Below are 16,795 nucleotides of genomic sequence, written 5' to 3'. Positions count from 1 at the left end.
ATCTTTCACGAGTGCACTGTGTTACGAATCAATCGGTGGAAATGTTTCCAGAACGAGGCCATTTTCACCGAGCCGCTTGTTTCATTCGCTAATTAGGAAAAGTCGTTCTCTTCTGGCCGACTTCGACCCAATTAACCAACGGAAAATGTAACCCGGTATATTTTTATGTTTCTCGTTATGTCCCGATTGAGACCGTTTTAAACGCGGAAATTTCACGCTCGTTAATTATGCATGCGAAATTAATTTTCATTCGAGAGATCCCGGCTCGCCCTGTTCAATGCATTGTTAAGGGTTAAATATTCGAATTCTCTTACAAAGGGTAATAAAGTGAAATAACAAATTTTCCAAACGAGAATTAAAGGTATAATTTAAAATAAATGATAGATAGACTTTTGTTATAAACGTTTAAAAAAATTTCTTGAACGAATCACAATAACAAAGGAAAGACTTTGATAAGTGTCTCTATTTTTAAATTTTTCGAAAGAATAGGAGAAAAAAGAAAATCTAGATCGAAAGAATTTATTGCCATTAAAAATTTCTTAAATATTCAACCGGATTATTTACAACGGTAATTATAAAGTAAAAATTTCCAAACAAAATATTCCCGAATTTTATTCAAATATTCTCGAAAGTTTACATATAATGATAGATAACAATCTAAACGTGAAAAAGAACTTTTCTTTTTTTTAAAATAAATAATCATTGATAAAAAATATCACGTAAAAATATCGTTCCAACTATCATCTTTCCATGATTAAAACTTCGGCGGAGCCAGTCAACCAAAGAAATGGCCACGCTTTTGTCAGGCACGTGTTTTTCCGAAGAAATTTTTGCGGAGAGACGGCACCTTTTATAATTCGCTGATCTTAGCACCGTTCACCGGCTACATTCAGCCCGGATGTATTACTTATAAGGAGATGAAACATGAAAGGTGGTTAAGCTGACAGATGAAGAGGATCGTGTTCGGCTAAGAAGCTACTGTTAGGACCACTCCTATTCCTTGGGTGGCCCCTTTAAAGTGGCCCGTCCGATCTTTCAACGGTGCATCGCCGCCTGCTTCTGCTTCTTTCGAAAAAGAATCTGCGCGAGAAAAGATTTTTGCACGAGAGGTAAGGAGTTCCGTCGGAATGAAAGCTGTAGGAAAAGTAAGAGGAATTGTGAATATCGTAATATTAGGAATATAGAGTTATCGGATATTTATTCTTTTTTTTTTTTTTTTTAGAAAATAATCGAATTTTTTTTCAATTTTTATTTGTTCAATTCTACGAAATTAAATTTCGTCGAATTTCGAAAACCAAAAAGATGTTATAAATTGTGATATATTTGTTTATTTTTTGATTTGATTAAAATTTTTTTTCGAAAAGGTAACAAATAAAAATGTTCATTCGTCGAATTCTTGGAATATTTTTTGGTTTTATTTATTTTTTGATTCGATTAAAATTTTTTTTTGAAAAGGCAACAAATAAAAATCGTTCGTTCTAAAAAATTTTTTGAAATTAAATTTCATCAAATTCGCGTCAAAATGAAAAACCAAAAAGATATAAAACGTGATAAATCGTAATATTAAAAATGTTAACGTTGATCGAGATTTTTTTTTTCTTATTGAATAAATAAAAACGTTTATTCGAAATTAAATTTTCCTAAATTTCAACGTATAATTTATTCGCCAAGATATCAAAGCGCGGAAGCTGGATAGTTGTCGTATTAAGCAATTAACTGCAACGCGTACGATGTTTCGATCGGTTTCAATAAAAATTGCAGTAAAAAATTTGAAAATACGGTCATAGGTAATACTCATGCATAATTCCCATAGATTTTTAGCTCGCCACGAGCGGTTCATTGGAATGCATGCATAAAAATTCACACACGCGAAAGAGTTTTTTGAAAGCTTTATAGAGAGTCGTGCTTTATATCGCGTACGCCTGAAACTTTTACCTCCTTCGAGGGAGGATAATTCTTTCGGAAACTTTCAAAGTGAATGGCCCATTATTCCACGGAATGCCATTCTTAACCGAATGGCAGGAACAACTTGAGGCTCGAGGCCCGTTAAAATAAATACTGTCAGACCGGTCACCGAAAAAAAAAAAAAGGACCCTCCTTTTTTCTCGATAGCTGAAAAATTCAAAACAAAACAATTCGAGAGCTGGTTCAGAAAGAGATAGGAAATAAAGTATATAACGAAGTGTTGGCGAACGGCCAACGAATTTGCGAACATCTGTCGCGTTCGAGCGGAGTTTTTTTTTCACGTGTCGTTGAACATCACAGCCGCGCCACGTTAAAATATCCTCCAACTATGCGGATATAACGACACGTCGAATAGTTTGACCATCGATTAATTACGAGCAGCACGCCATGGAAATTTGATTCGTGGACGAGATTCCACGTTCAAAAGCGCCCGATGATTCTCCTGATTCGCCGTGTAACCAAATGATCCCCATTTTCCATACAAGTTTCGTGTTTGCTGTAAACGTTTGATTGATTTATTAAGTGTGTGTGTATGCGCGCGCGCGCGTGTGCAAATTGGTCCTTCAAACGTAATATCGACTTTTAACTTGTACATAGGAATTTCAATTTCTTCAATTTTAATGCGAATCTTTAGTTATCTTTATTTATGAGAAATATGGTCACGAAATATGGTGTTGTAGGTTGGATTGATGATGTACGTTTTTTTTTTTAGAAATAAAAATTCAGATCTTAAGATAGATTTGTACCAGTGATATATTTTAATGGGAATTTTTCGAACACGAGAAAGAACTTTCTTCTTCATTAACGAATCGTGTACAACAATTTTTGATTTTTCCTTCCATTTTTCCTCGGTATTTCACGTCTATCTTTCGTGCTTATCGAAAATCAACATTCGCCAAGTTTCTGAAATAAGATAAAAATCCTTTTGGGGGAAAAAAAACATTTTCCTTCGCATCCATGTTTATCAGATTCCGTGTCTATCTATTTTCTTTAGTATAGAAGTATACTGCAAAGATTCAGATTTTTTTTTTACCAAGATCTCCCTGTTCTTTTCCCTTCTTTTCATTTTCGATTCTAGAGATTAAACGACTATCCCTCCCCCTCTCTCTCGAGCAAACTCGAACCGAAACATAGGGGAAAATAAAAGGGATAGAATCGAATCTAGTTGCTCGGATTTCGAGAGTCTGAGAGGGATTTATCCTGTGGAATAAGTCGCACGATGACACGTCCTTTGGATTTGCGTAAAGAGAAAGGATGGGGAGGGGAAGGGGGAGGGCTCTTTGTCCCTGTCTGTTCACCAGCCTCGCCGAAACGATGTTTCCTTGGTCATCTTTCACTGTGAAGGATGACGAATAGCCTGGGATTTTTTTTTTTTTTTAATCATGAAAAACAGAAGAAGGGAATAAAATATGGAGCGGGAGTGCTGCTTGTAGATTTTTTAATAAAAAAAATATATTTGCGCGATTTAGTGAACGAAAAATGATAAAGATCGTCGGGATTTTAGCTTGCTGGCCCCTTCGACGATAATTTCAAGATTATTAAAGACAGTATCCTTATAAAGATTATTAGATATCGTCTCGCTGTATATTTTTAATAATTTTTCTTTATTTCATTCGTTCACGATAAATTGGTTAATTTGAGACAATTCGATTTCTTCGATTCAGTAAGATTCGGAAAAGAAGATTTGTTTCTTCAAGAATTAATTACATTTCGTTCTGATCGAATAAATACGAAAAAATAATTTTCATATCATATTTGTCAAGAAAATCAATTCAAACACACATACACAGAGATATGTATTTTAATTTCTGTTCCATGGAAATTATATTTCGAGCCGGATATAGCCCGAGAAAAAAGAAATATCGAACTAAACGGTTCTTTCGGTAGAATTTCTTTCAAGAGTATCCTCGAGTGTAACGGCTTTTCCACGCTAGAATTTTCCCGAATTCCCTGGAAGTTGGTTGAAAAACTGTTCTGTACCGAAACCCATGCAATCCGGCATGCCAGCTACACACACGCGTATGTATTTATCGTGCCATTGGAACTTTGGAGAATTTCTTTTCGAGGATTTTTCGCGATTCCTGGCACCGAATCGACGATCAAATAGTAAATCGAGCTTTTAAAAAAACCCGAATACGCTTGGGATTGAAATATTCAAGGAGTGTATTGCTCTCGAGTGTTATTTTTTATTTTTTATCTTTCTTTTTCGTTCTAATAATTACGAATGATCGAAAGCCATTCTCGGTGTAATATTCATCAATTGCAGTTCACATTCATCTTTGTTCACAAATAAAAATTATTATTTTCGATGTGTTCACCAGCGAAAGACAAGGAAGAAAAATTTTACTCGCGAAATTCTATTCGTGCGAAGGAAACGAGAAATTTCAAATTTCGAATGAATTTTTTTAGATCCTTACTCTTTAAATTTCCTCACAGAAAATTTTAGAAAGAATTGGATTTATACATTCGATGTTTATACATTGATGTTGGGAGAGATTGAACAATTTTTGCTGAATTGCAATGGCTTTGCAATCTTCTGTTATCGTTTAATGTGATAAAAAAAGTATAATAAAAAATTTAATATAGGATTGTTTCAGTATATATACTTTTTTCTATTTTTTTTTATTTCATGAGAAAATATTTTCTGGAATTTTTATCGAGGCATTTAATAAAAAAAATAATTGATTTCGTATCAATTCTGTCCATTCTTTCATTCTAAATTTATGATATAAAACGTATATGAACAAGCATATAGTAGCTTTGTATGAATCTATCATTCGTATGTAGCTTCAAACAGATGTTGACACATGACACTGCTTGTGATGCATTATGCAATATGCAATATTCCCATTCCTATGTACATAGGAATTATCGAAACGTGAATTAACATCGTATATATACGTGTATGTGATATATTTAATAATATCTAAGAATAAATTGAGAGAGAATCTTGCGATATTTTTTGAAATATTTCGAACCAGAAGTAGACTAGATTCAAAATTAAAATATCAAGTACATCAATCCCAAATCAATATCAGAAAAGAAAATTTTACTAGCACATTAAAAAATAAAACCACTTTAATAATTGATCAATCCATTCGAATCCTAGTCTGGACAAATTTCATCAAGATAAAATATTTCAAAAAATAAAAGCAAGAAAAAAGAAAGAAAGAATACAAAGAAAAGGAATCAGAGACATTGAAAGAATATTAAATTAAATTGTCGATCGAGTTTCATGAGAATCAAATTATAAATTAAATTCAAAATTAAAATATCAAGTACATCAATCCCAATCGATATCAGAAAAGAAAATTTTACTAGCATATTAAAAAATAAAACCACTTTAATAATTGATCAATCCATTCGAATCCTAGTCTGGACAAATTTCATCAAGATAAAATATTTCAAAAAATAAAAGCAAGAAAAAAGAAAGAAAGAATAGAGAGAAAAGGAATCAGAGACATTGAAAGAATATTAAATTAAATTGTCGATCGAGTTTCATAAGAACCAAATTATAAATTAAATTCAAAATTAAAATATCAAGTACATCAATCCCAATCGATATCAGAAAAGAAAATTTTAGTATATTAAAAAATAAAACCACTTTAATAATTCATTTGATCAATCCATTCTCGAATGCTAATCCGAAACAAATTCCATCAAGTTAAAAAAATAAAAGTGAGAAAATTAATTGATGAAATGAAGAGACTGAAAGAATATTAATCTTCAAGTTCGAACTACATATAAACCAAAAAAGATTCTTCACGATGTTAAAACGTCCCTCGATAATTCATCCTAATTTTCAAACCTACTCTATTAAAATCTACTCGTTCCAACCAATCCATCCAAATCCTGGTCCCACATCAAGTCAAATCGCATCTCCGGGAAGGAAACGCGAGAAAAAAGATAGAGAGGAAAGAGAAGAAGAGAACACAGAGGCAGAGAGAGAGTAGTAGGGGGGGCAGTCACTCGATGGAGTGGAAATTTATTCATGCGAATCTGTTTCACGAGGACCAGTGTGTTTCACCGGTTTCTTTCCTTTCCTTCTTTCCTTCCTTCCTCTCCAGCAAAGGGGAAGAAAGAAACTGGAATTTCTTCCGACTTCGTTGACACCCTCACGTCCATATGCCTCACGTACACGTTTGCCACGTTGCGTGTGCGTGCAACGAATAAATCTCTCGCCTCCCCCCCCTCCCTCTTTTCCAAGTCCTCTCTCCACGAGCCGAGGATAAGATGGGATCATCGCGACGACGTTGAAGTACTTATCTAAATATGATTTTCTTATTTGAAAGAAATTCAATATTGGCGAGGAGGAGGGACTTTTATACACAGTAAGAATCCGGACGAGCGTGTGACGATATTGTGCCGAGCGAATTCGTCGATATTGCAAATTTTTTTAATGCGAGAGCGAGGAAGATTTACACGAGTTTTCGGATTTTGATTTTTATTTCGATCGGGATTGCTTTTTTTCTTTTTATTTCTAATATTGCACTTTTCTTTATAATTGAATTAATTTTAATTTCGTAAGAAATTTTATTGCATTTTGGGAATATTGAGTAGACGAATGTTTTTTAATTTGGACACAGCGGAGAGAAAATATACTTTGCTATTATAATTCTTACTAATAATCGACGAGAGAAACGCGAGAATGAAAATAAGGCAAGACTCGGTTGTCAAGTTTCAAACTTTACAAATTACATTGAGACCGATAATAAATATAAAAGTCTCGAAGATAAACACTTTTTACAACATTTCATTGGTAAACAAGAATTTCCCGCGCCATATTTCAAGCCGAGCGAGATCAAAGGGGGGCGAAATTGAAAAAAAAAAAAGTAATCGAAGGATCGATTCACCATAAAACCAACAAGCGGAACAACCGATCGCGTATCAAAACGCAGTTTGAGCGGAAGGGCGTTCGACGAGATCCTTTGTTAAATGTTGGCCAAGTCTGGCGTATTTGTGACACGCAACGATGAAATTGGAAAACTTTGCCGGTATTGCTTTCCCGCACCAGCCCCATTAGTCATACCTAGGCAAACCGGCGGCAAGCGTATTTATTTTTGCACGGTTGCTTTCTCATTTTACGCGCGCCATTTTGTCCATCCGCCGCCATCGAAACACGAGAGTTAATTAAACGAAAATTCGAGACAGGAAAAAAGCATTCGCCCGAAAAGAACCGTAGGATCGCGTAGGTTAAATTGGATTAATCAGATTCCTTTGTCGTTTTCATTGCTCCATCCAGCTGAACAGTGAAAAAAGCTAAACTGTGAAAAGTCATGGATTAATCGACCCCCTGCGTTCTCCTCTCAAAAGTCGAATTCCTCGACTTGGCGAACGTTGGTTGGCCATTAAAAGGAAAACATCGAAAGAGAAGAGAAATTAGAAATTTAGATTTCTAGCTCTCTTTCTCGAAGCCTGTTCGCGAATCAATAAAGGGAAAATTAGCGGGCAGACAACGAGAAAACTTTCTCCCTGAGAAATCTAAAATTGTAAATTTCCCGACTTGAACGAGTTACCTTTTTTCCTCCCTTCGCGCCTCTGTCCGGCTAAAGAGCATTAAAGTTAACAGATTGTTAGAAATCCTCCCTGATGCTAAGTGGAACTCGTCGGGAAAGAGAGAAAGAGAGAGAGAGAAACTTTAAATTCCGATTTATAAAATTGTCGAGATGATTCTGAGATTATTTTTCTCTCTTTTTCGACATTGGTTTCTCTGAAAGTTTCTTATTTTTATATTTAATTGGAAAGTAAACGGAGTAATTGTAATAGTTATATCAGTTAAAAAATGTATAACAAAAAATTATCTGTCTGCAATTCCTCTGAAAATCACTTTACAGGAGTCGCCATCCAATCCATGGTAGAATTTCAAACACAACAAAGTAAACTTTAGTATAAACTGACGGATCTCGATTTGCATGGTTTACAGCAAGTTACAGGATTCGACGTATTATCTGTGCACAGAATCTCGACCACCATAATCTTGTACGACACGTTATATAATCGAGGGAACGAAACACGAGAGAGAGGATAAGGAGGGAAAAAGTAAATACCGTTGAATTTGTTGAAAATTTTGTTAAAAAACCTTTCGGCAACAGAAAGATCGATCGCTATTTTTCCAAAGAAAGTTTGGAACCACGAAAAAGTTTTCGATTCGACGAAGTTTTTTCTTTGGATTTGGAAACAGGATATTCGTAAGTTTGGAATTTTTAGAAGTGAAAAAAAAAAAAAGATTTCGAGAAACTTTGATTTTTCGAATTTTAAATTTCGCAAATATATCACCTCGCGAAGAATACGAAACAATCTAAACTTTGACTCAACAATGCGAGTCGCATCGTGGATTTTCTTCTTTCAAAAAATGTAAAAAAACTTTCCAAATGTTCGCACACAACAATCGTATGCACCAACATATACGTATTTTCAATTTCATTTGTATTTCTCCTTCCACTTTTATCTTCCGATCGAAATTTTGTGTCGAAAAATCGGCCATTCCCGCCAATGAATATATCAAACTGAATATATTACGAATTAAAGGAATTAAAAAAAAAAAAAATAAATTTATCGCTTATTAAACACTCTTCTCCTGAAATCGAATCGGCTCGAAAATAGAAGAAACTAATCCAACGCTCGTAACAAATCCTCATGAATAACTATCCGCAAAACGTGCACGTTATTTAATCGATATTCGAAGCCTTCCCCCCCTCCAGGCAATTAATCGACGAAGCGAGGAGGAAAGAACAAGGGAGGGGGATCGAAAGTTTTTCCTTTGAAACGTGGTGATGATATCGAAGTGCCGGTCACGTGCAACTGATGGCGGCTGCGTACTAAAAATGAAATTACTTCGTTGGCCTCGGGCTAGAGAGAGGAGGAGGAGGAGGGGGCGAGATTGTTCGAGGGAAGGGAAGGAAAATAGAAAAGTTGTCCTACGATTATCGGGCTGGGCAAGGTGCGTCCCTCGGCCAAGAGCTCATTTCCGATTTAACGATCGGAAGCGAAGAGGAGGAAGCGCGGATGTTTCGAGCGGATCAGCTTCTTCCAACTTTATTATCGGGATCGGTAAAAAACGAGGTGGAATCCGTGGATAAGGAAACTTTGCCGATGGGAATAAAATGTTTTCCAAAATGATGTTGTAGGATGGTGCATTCGTGAAGTTTGTGGTTCAAAGACGCGCGATAATTATGAGTTATAGAGTTATAGTTTACGTTTACGTTTGATCGCAGCGGGGATAGGAATTGTTGAAGGGAATAATAGGAATCGTACGTGAAGTAAGATTTTCAAATATTCTTAAAGTTTTGGTATTGTGAAAAGTGTTTAAGTTTTAAAAAAGAATTATATATATATATAGATTATTTATACAGTTAGTTTTGGTAACCAAAGTTATCGTAGATTAAATTGAAAAAATTTTTGTGACTGACTGTATATATATATATACGTACAAGTTTCGAGTCACTTGAATGAATCGAATGTGCTCACGAACTGGATAAAATGGACTATAAAATGATAATGGGATTTCAAGTTTTAGCATGTATAAAGATTTTGATCTTGTCCCCAGATCTTCTAGGTTTGAAATAAAATCCAAGATGTTTATGTGTGTATGTGTGTGAATTAAGCGAGTAATAAAGTTCTGGATCGTAAATTTTAGGCAACGATTGGGAAGTTTATGTTGACACGGTGACTGCGTATTTAAAATTCTTTAAAAGTCGACATTCCTCCGATTTTTTTTCCCTCTTCTCCCTTCTCAGACGGCAACAAAATCGTATATTTCAAATGGATACCGGTCAATTTTCTCCTTTTGAAATTTTTGCAACATAAATTTTCCCAGAAAAAATTAAAAAAAAAAAAGAGAGAAACCTACCTACCAGATATATTTTTATTCCCTTCTCCAAAAACCTTCCAACGAATCGCATATAAAATATACAATATTACAATATCTTTCTAAAACGAAATTTATACCCAAAAATCCAAGAACTTTAGTTCGGATCCTAAAAAAAAAAAAATCCAAAAAATACTCGACTCCGTTTTAAGATCCTGTTTTAAGACCGGAATTACAAAAAGAAAAACTCGTCGTAAAACTAACTCGATTCTTAAAAAAAAAAAAAAAAAAGAGAGAGAGAACAAACAATTTCATCTCAACTTCTAACGCTTCCCTTATCAAAGGATCTTTCACGAATCGTAACTGAACTTTTTGCACAGAGTCACAAACCTTTATTACGCTTTTCGCAATAGTCTTATCACACGAGGCGAGGATCGATCATCGAGGTTGTTCGCCTTCGGCGTAATTATTTCTTTTCGCCGCGCGATCTTTTCGCCGCGATCGAGAGAGGAGCGCTTGCTGACTGATTTATCGCGCGAAATTGCACGGCTCCGTCCAAATTACAAACCGAAGCCGCGATAATCGCGCGCAGAATTTCCGGTTACGTAAGGAGCCCGACCAGGCGGTTTCCCTCCCTTCGAATCTCCCGCCCTCTCTCCCTCCTCCTCCTCCTATCCGCCAGCCGGCTTACATAACCTCGTCTCTATGAATCGATAATGGCTTCGCCTTAACTAGGCACGCCTTAAACGCGCCTGGACCTCTCCGGATTTCCATTTTTCCTTCAACAATGAACGAGTGAAAAGTTACGACGAGTGGGAGAAGCAAGAGCGGAAAATTGGGCGAGCTTGATCTTCGATTGGAACGATTGGCCAGTGTTGTGTGGACGTAATATCGCATATATAGCGGGGTAGAGGAAGTGGAAGAGAGAAATAGAGTGATTTGTTTTTTAAAAATATCGTGACAACTCTTTTGGGATTGATTTCCTTGTTTAGCAGTGAATATCGTAATATCGTGAGAAAAGGAAATAGGAGAGATATTAAACGAGTTGTTGTAATCATGTTTTTAATAAAATTTTATATAGATAGAGAAATTGTAATGATTCTTCGTAAAAATTGTATCGATAATGGTGATGATTTCGGAGGAATTGAACGTTGAATATTTCTGGATATATTTGTGGAATATAATAATAATAATAAAGAAATATTTATACGATTGAAGAAACACAATTCTAGAAACAAAATATTCTTTTTAAAGGAATTTATTATTTTAGCAACGTGTACGGCTTTTGATCGATATGAACTGTTTTAGCAGAAAGGATGCTCTTTTAACGGGGCTTGTTCACTTTGATGAATGGTGCGAAATATGCAATTATATGTTAACGTGGATAATATCCGACACGAAATACAGTTTAACAAGTAACAAATAGGAATGCACGATTTTCGACATGCGAGTTTCTATTTACATTTCAATGGAATATAATATTGAAATATTATGCTAAAATATGATGATTTATAGGTATTCCAATGTTCCCCATCTATCACGAACCTCTCAAATAATTAACCGGGCGAACGACAAGAAAATATTATAATTAAAATGATCGATAATGGTGTAACGTCGTATTAATGGCTCGCTCTTAATATTAATGTAAGTTTTCTCTCTAATTAACCGTTCCGTGTATTGTGAACGAGCGCGGTTTTTACTCGTTTTTAAACGAGCGCGCTGGGCGTGTCCGATTTTTTACGTCCGAGTGAAAGTTCTACTTTCCTCTCTAAATTATTCCCCAGCTTCTTGGGCAACCAATTTTCGAAGAAGAATTCCAATCTGTGATAAGCAATTTAATAAAACGCGTGACAAACCATTCCATCATTTCGACGCTTAAAAATTTAAAAAGAAATCACAAAGGGAACTGCGCAATGGGATCGATTTTAATTCCCCCTTAAAAACGATTTACAATCCATTCGAAGAAGGAATATACCCATATGCCTTCGAAGCATTCAACGATGTTCAAAATTATATTTTGGCCGATAAAACAGACACAACAGACGCCAATAATGGAACCAATATTCGGAAAATGGGTCGCGGAGAATAAATAAAGGAAAATAGCCAAGTTTTTGGCAAAGGTATCCAGTGAACCTCTCACCTTGCGGCAGCAAGCATTATATTATCCCTTACGTACAACTTGGCAATGTCGAAAAAGGTTGCTCGTTACAACGGAACGGCCGAGGCCCAACATCGTGTACGACGTTCAGACGCAATTTTCGACGATGATTTACGCTGGTGCGTTATGCTTGTCGACTTAATTGCTCGTGAAACATTGGTCAAGCGGCGAATAAACATCGGCGCGCAGAGCAAACAAGAATATAAAATAACGGATCCGGCGATGGGTCGCGCCTAATTGATCGAGAGAGGGTGAATCGCATTTCTTTCTCAGTCGATATTTCTCCTGGCCATGGCGTTTCTCCTATTTGCGCGCATTTTTTTTCCCCTCCTTTCTGTGTATTTATGCGCATCGTTTCTTTGAATGAGAGAGTTGGATGATTATAACAACCGGGTTGTTGGTGCACGTGGTATTGTTGTGATCGAGAATAATCATTAGATAAAATAGCATGGAAGTTATTTTGAGAAATTGATTTGTTTATTTATTTAAAGAGATTGTTGAGAAATTTAGTGGGGAAAAAATGTAATGTTATTGTATTTTCATAACAAATTTGGGAAATGTTAATTATACATCGATATTATTAAACAAAGATATTTAACGTAGGTAAGTATTTTTGTATTTTGTTTCGTATGGAGTAACGTTTCGTATGGTTGTGACACACGCTTATCTCGACAGGAAACGGGAAGTTGTAAGAAAATACCATCCCATTTCTGCCACCTAATTTGCAAACCACAATCTGTCATCAACATGTACCAAGGTATGTATCTCGTTTAGCGCGGATCTCCATTTCTCGTGTTATTAGATATATCTATCTCTGGAACGAATCTAAAGAGACAAGACTGTGAAAATTATTGTACAAACAATTGCACCTATATTAATTAACTTCAAAATTTTTTTCATATACTTTGGATATCTTTGGAAACCTGATTCTATGGATCAAAATAAAAATTGTTGCACCTATACTAATTAACTTTGGATATCTTTGGAAACGATTCTATGGGTCAAAATAAAAATTGTTGCACCTATACTAATTAATTTTGAATATCTTTGTAAACCTGATTCTATGGTAAAATAAAAATTGTTGCACTTATACTAATTAACTTTAAAATTCCATATACTTTGGATATCTTTGGAAACTTCTATGGGTCAAAATAAAAATTGTTGCACCTATACTAATTAACTTTAAAATTTCATATACTTTGGATATCTGATTCCAAGCATCAAAATAAAAATTGTTGTACAAAAATATCGATCGACCACTTATTAATTAATCCAATTTAACTCTCCATATCTCCACAATTCTCCCACCGATGTACATTAAAAATCTACATTAAATCATGCCTACCTAAAAAGAAAAATTCCTACTACTGAACTCACAACAAGAATCTTTTGCTCTAAATTCCCGAAATCCAATCCACTCGTGCCGACCAATAAGAAACTATCTTTTCCACTAATTCAAAACTTTCCATCCCCGATCGATCGATCCCCCTTTCGGTGAACAGGAGGGGAATCAGTTGGAAAACAATCATCGTAGCTCACGGGACAATCTAACGCGGATCGATATCGTTTCGGAACGCGGGCCGCGTGCAAACGTACGCGTCGTCCATCAACACGAAATATCACCTCTAAAATCGACGTAATCCCGATAACCCGTGTCCCCGGCCGAACTCAATTTCCACCTTCGAGGAAATCCATTTTCCCGTTGAAAGATGAACTTCCGGGAAGCGAGGGAGAAGACATCCATCGACTTTGCTACGATACTTGTTGGCCTTCCGGAAGTGGAGAGAAAGAAAGAGAGAGAGAAAAAAGAGAGGAAGAAGAAAAGCAGTGGATGCATTCTCGATTTCTCGATCGGCTAATTGGAACGACGGTGACGGAGGGCCGAGCGGAAGTGGCGACCGGTCTTGGCTTGTTATCTCGCGGTTTTCGTTTATCTGGGATTACTTCTCGGGAAGAATTGGCGCGTGGGTAACGAGATAAAATGGCGGGGCGGAGAATGGGGCGCGAGGAGGAGAAGTGGAAATAAGTTGGTTGCGGATCGAGCGGGAATAAGGATCGAGGTGGCGTATAGAAAGATAAGGGGTGGATGGGGGAGAGAGAGGAAAAACATAAAGCGAGGGAGCAGATATATGGGAGTTTCTCGAGGAAGGGAAGAGGGAGGGATACGGTTTCTTTCTTTTTCTTCTTTTTTTAAGCGTGGAAAAGAGGGAGGCGGAAGAAGAGCATTCGATCGGCAGGCAAGAAAAAAGGGTTGTTTTAAGTTGTTGACAAATTAGGGAATTGAACGGGAATAAAGAAGTATCGTTCTATCGTGAAGCGGGATGGAAAAATAGTGGGAAGAGAGAAAGGAAGATGGAAAAAAAGCAAAGATGGATTCTTTTAGAAAGAAAGAAAGGGAGGAAAAAGAGTTAAAGAGAAAACTATCTGTAAGAAGGAACAAAGAGTTAAATTGTCGATGGTGGATAGAGGAGAAGAAAAGATGAGGGTTAAAAGGGTGAAACTACCTGATGAGAAAGAGGCAACAAAGAGTTAAATTGTTGAAAAGGAGGAATATAGAATAGGGAAGAATGGAGGGGAAACTGTTAAGTATCGTTCGTAAATCTTCTCAAAGGGTTTCCTTCTCTCTTTAATGGCTGCAATAAAAGCTACGATAATTATTGTTAATTGCGTTTGAAAGAAATTCCAAACCTTCTTCTCCTTTGAAACTAACTCGCGAGTTAACGCCTTTAATACGTCGATTCTTCCTCGCCCGCGTTTAACCCGATTTCGTTGTTTCATGTGTACAGAATGAGAAAGAGAGAGATAAAAGGAGGAAAAGATTCCAGCGAGTCTTATTCTTCCGTTCGAATCTTTCGGTCCTGGCCCTGGAGCGAAAAAAACGGGGTCGTAATTTAAAATGGCTTTAAGAAGAAATACGTTCGACGATAGTTAACCGACCTGGCCCGTAAGCCTTAGCATCAGAAACGAGGTTGCGCGTGGATGAGGAGAGGAGGAGGAGGAGGATCGATCTGTCAATTCGAGTCGAAGATTCTCTGGGAGCGTCGTTCACTTTTAGATCGTCTGAAATCAATGAACCCCTTAAAAGGCATTTGCCCTGGAGCGACCGTGAGGAGATAAAGAAGACGTACGGGGATCACGTAGGAAATCAATCAGTGCGATTTATCCGTTTGGAAATCTTTACTTTTTCCCCGGAGGAACTTTTTATATATATATTCTTTTCTCCTCTTCTTCGTGATAATTATTAAATCGTAATATTCATCTTGGAGAAGGAATTTTATGATTTATCGACGAATAATAATTGTGAGAATGATAAATATATTCGAAAAGAGAAATTATATATTATCGACAGTTTCTTTTTTAAGTTTCCTGTAACAAATTCGTTCACAAAGAAAAAAAAAAGAAGTGAAGGGAAAAATAATAATTCGATTTACGAATTATCGAAACGTGAGGTTCATCATCAAGGCAGATTTCCCGTGGCGACGATACGCGTCATCTCGTGCCTCGATTCCGGTTCCATCGTGCGAAAAAAATTGCGGAAAGCAATCCAGAGTATATTTCGTAGCGGCTTTTGATTATCGCGAGGTTTGCAGCCATCGAAAGCGCGTGGATAAATCATCGGTCGCCGCGATCGCGAAGCAAAAGTCGGTCACAAACGGTTGCACGCCGATATTAGAACGTTGGGTACAGTTTCTGCAACAATTTTTGGGATTCGAATCCGGTTCTCTATCGGTTTATTTATCAAAATTAGGCAGCAACGGAGTTTTAGAGAGGGAATTTATTGAGTTTGATATTTCTTCTGGTAACTTTTAGAAGCTTTTAGAGTTGAAAAAAAATTGTGATGACGACGTATTTTATATTCTAGATAATTTAACGACAAGTAGAGAATAATTTTCGGCAATCGGAATTACACGCGACCCTCAACGGAGTCAATGCACCTTCTATTATACGATCCAACCGCCATCTGGCGTTCCCTGTCCTACATTATACGTAGAGATTATGTGGGATTATTGTTCAGCAGGTGGCAAGCTTGTATCGTGCGATTGAATTCGAGAAATGTCCCTTGATTTCTAAAGCTCGATGGTTTAGATTATTAGAGATTTGAAATGCAAGAGGATAGGTTATTTTTTTGAAAATAAATTGAAATACTCACGTAGAGAGAATTTGATTGGAATGACAGAGAAATCGAAGTTTTTTCCGATGATTGCTCATTTTGTGCAAGTATATTGCTTCGCGTAAAAATTCTAACGATTCTTTTTCTTTTCGTGCAATTAAGTAAACTCGGAGTTTAATTCACATGAATCATTGGTTTCGTTTAATCGGTTATTCATTGGTCTTTTGGAAAAATTACGATACAGGAAACAGAGAGAATCGAGTTGTTAGTAATAACGACGAGAAAATAATGGTTATGCAGTAATTCATCAACCAAATTTATACGATTGTTTGTCCAATAAAATAATTACTAAAATTATTCATAGATAACAAGGTCTTAAATTAATCATCTTTGAACACATTAACTGCACACAGATAATAAATTTACAATTACTTAACACCTGCATGCCTTGCACAACCCCTACAACCCATAAACCCTGTCTAGTGGCCATCGTGACAACCACTCGAATAAAAGTCTTTCACCATCTGGACGCGCATCATAAATTTCCCTTGCGGTAGTAAAAACGTAATAAACCATTCTTCGCACTTAACTAGCGACCACTGAAAAATTTTCGAACTTCGTTCCACCGTGGCAAATCGTTGAAAAAAAAAAACGTGCCCTTTGAGAAACCACAATGAAGTCAGATCATCGAACCAACCGTGAACTCGGGTTTCAGTACACTTGCGCTAAATTTAACTTTAATTAAATTATGCGA

At 36.3% G+C, this 16,795-nt stretch overlaps 1 protein-coding gene and 2 long non-coding RNA genes across 5 annotated transcripts in view; 2 read left to right on the top strand and 1 right to left on the bottom strand.

The window, feature by feature from the left end:
- Positions 1–16,795, bottom strand: part of LOC107994067 (fat-like cadherin-related tumor suppressor homolog) — a 466,334-nt gene that overhangs the window by 84,734 nt on the left and 364,805 nt on the right. The window lies entirely within an intron of this gene.
- The window catches only part of LOC133666267 (uncharacterized), a 124,272-nt gene that overhangs the window by 19,362 nt on the left and 88,115 nt on the right, over positions 1–16,795 (top strand). The window lies entirely within an intron of this gene.
- Positions 10,239–13,176, top strand: LOC133666268 (uncharacterized). Its single transcript, XR_009830203.1, has 2 exons — positions 10,239–12,533; positions 12,606–13,176. It is a non-coding gene; the product is annotated as an uncharacterized LOC133666268 (long non-coding RNA).

Source organism: Apis cerana, linkage group LG6 (assembly GCF_029169275.1).
Source record: "Apis cerana isolate GH-2021 linkage group LG6, AcerK_1.0, whole genome shotgun sequence".
Classification (NCBI taxonomy): Eukaryota; Metazoa; Arthropoda; class Insecta; order Hymenoptera; family Apidae; genus Apis; species Apis cerana.
This window is presented reverse-complemented; position numbering and strand designations above follow the sequence as displayed.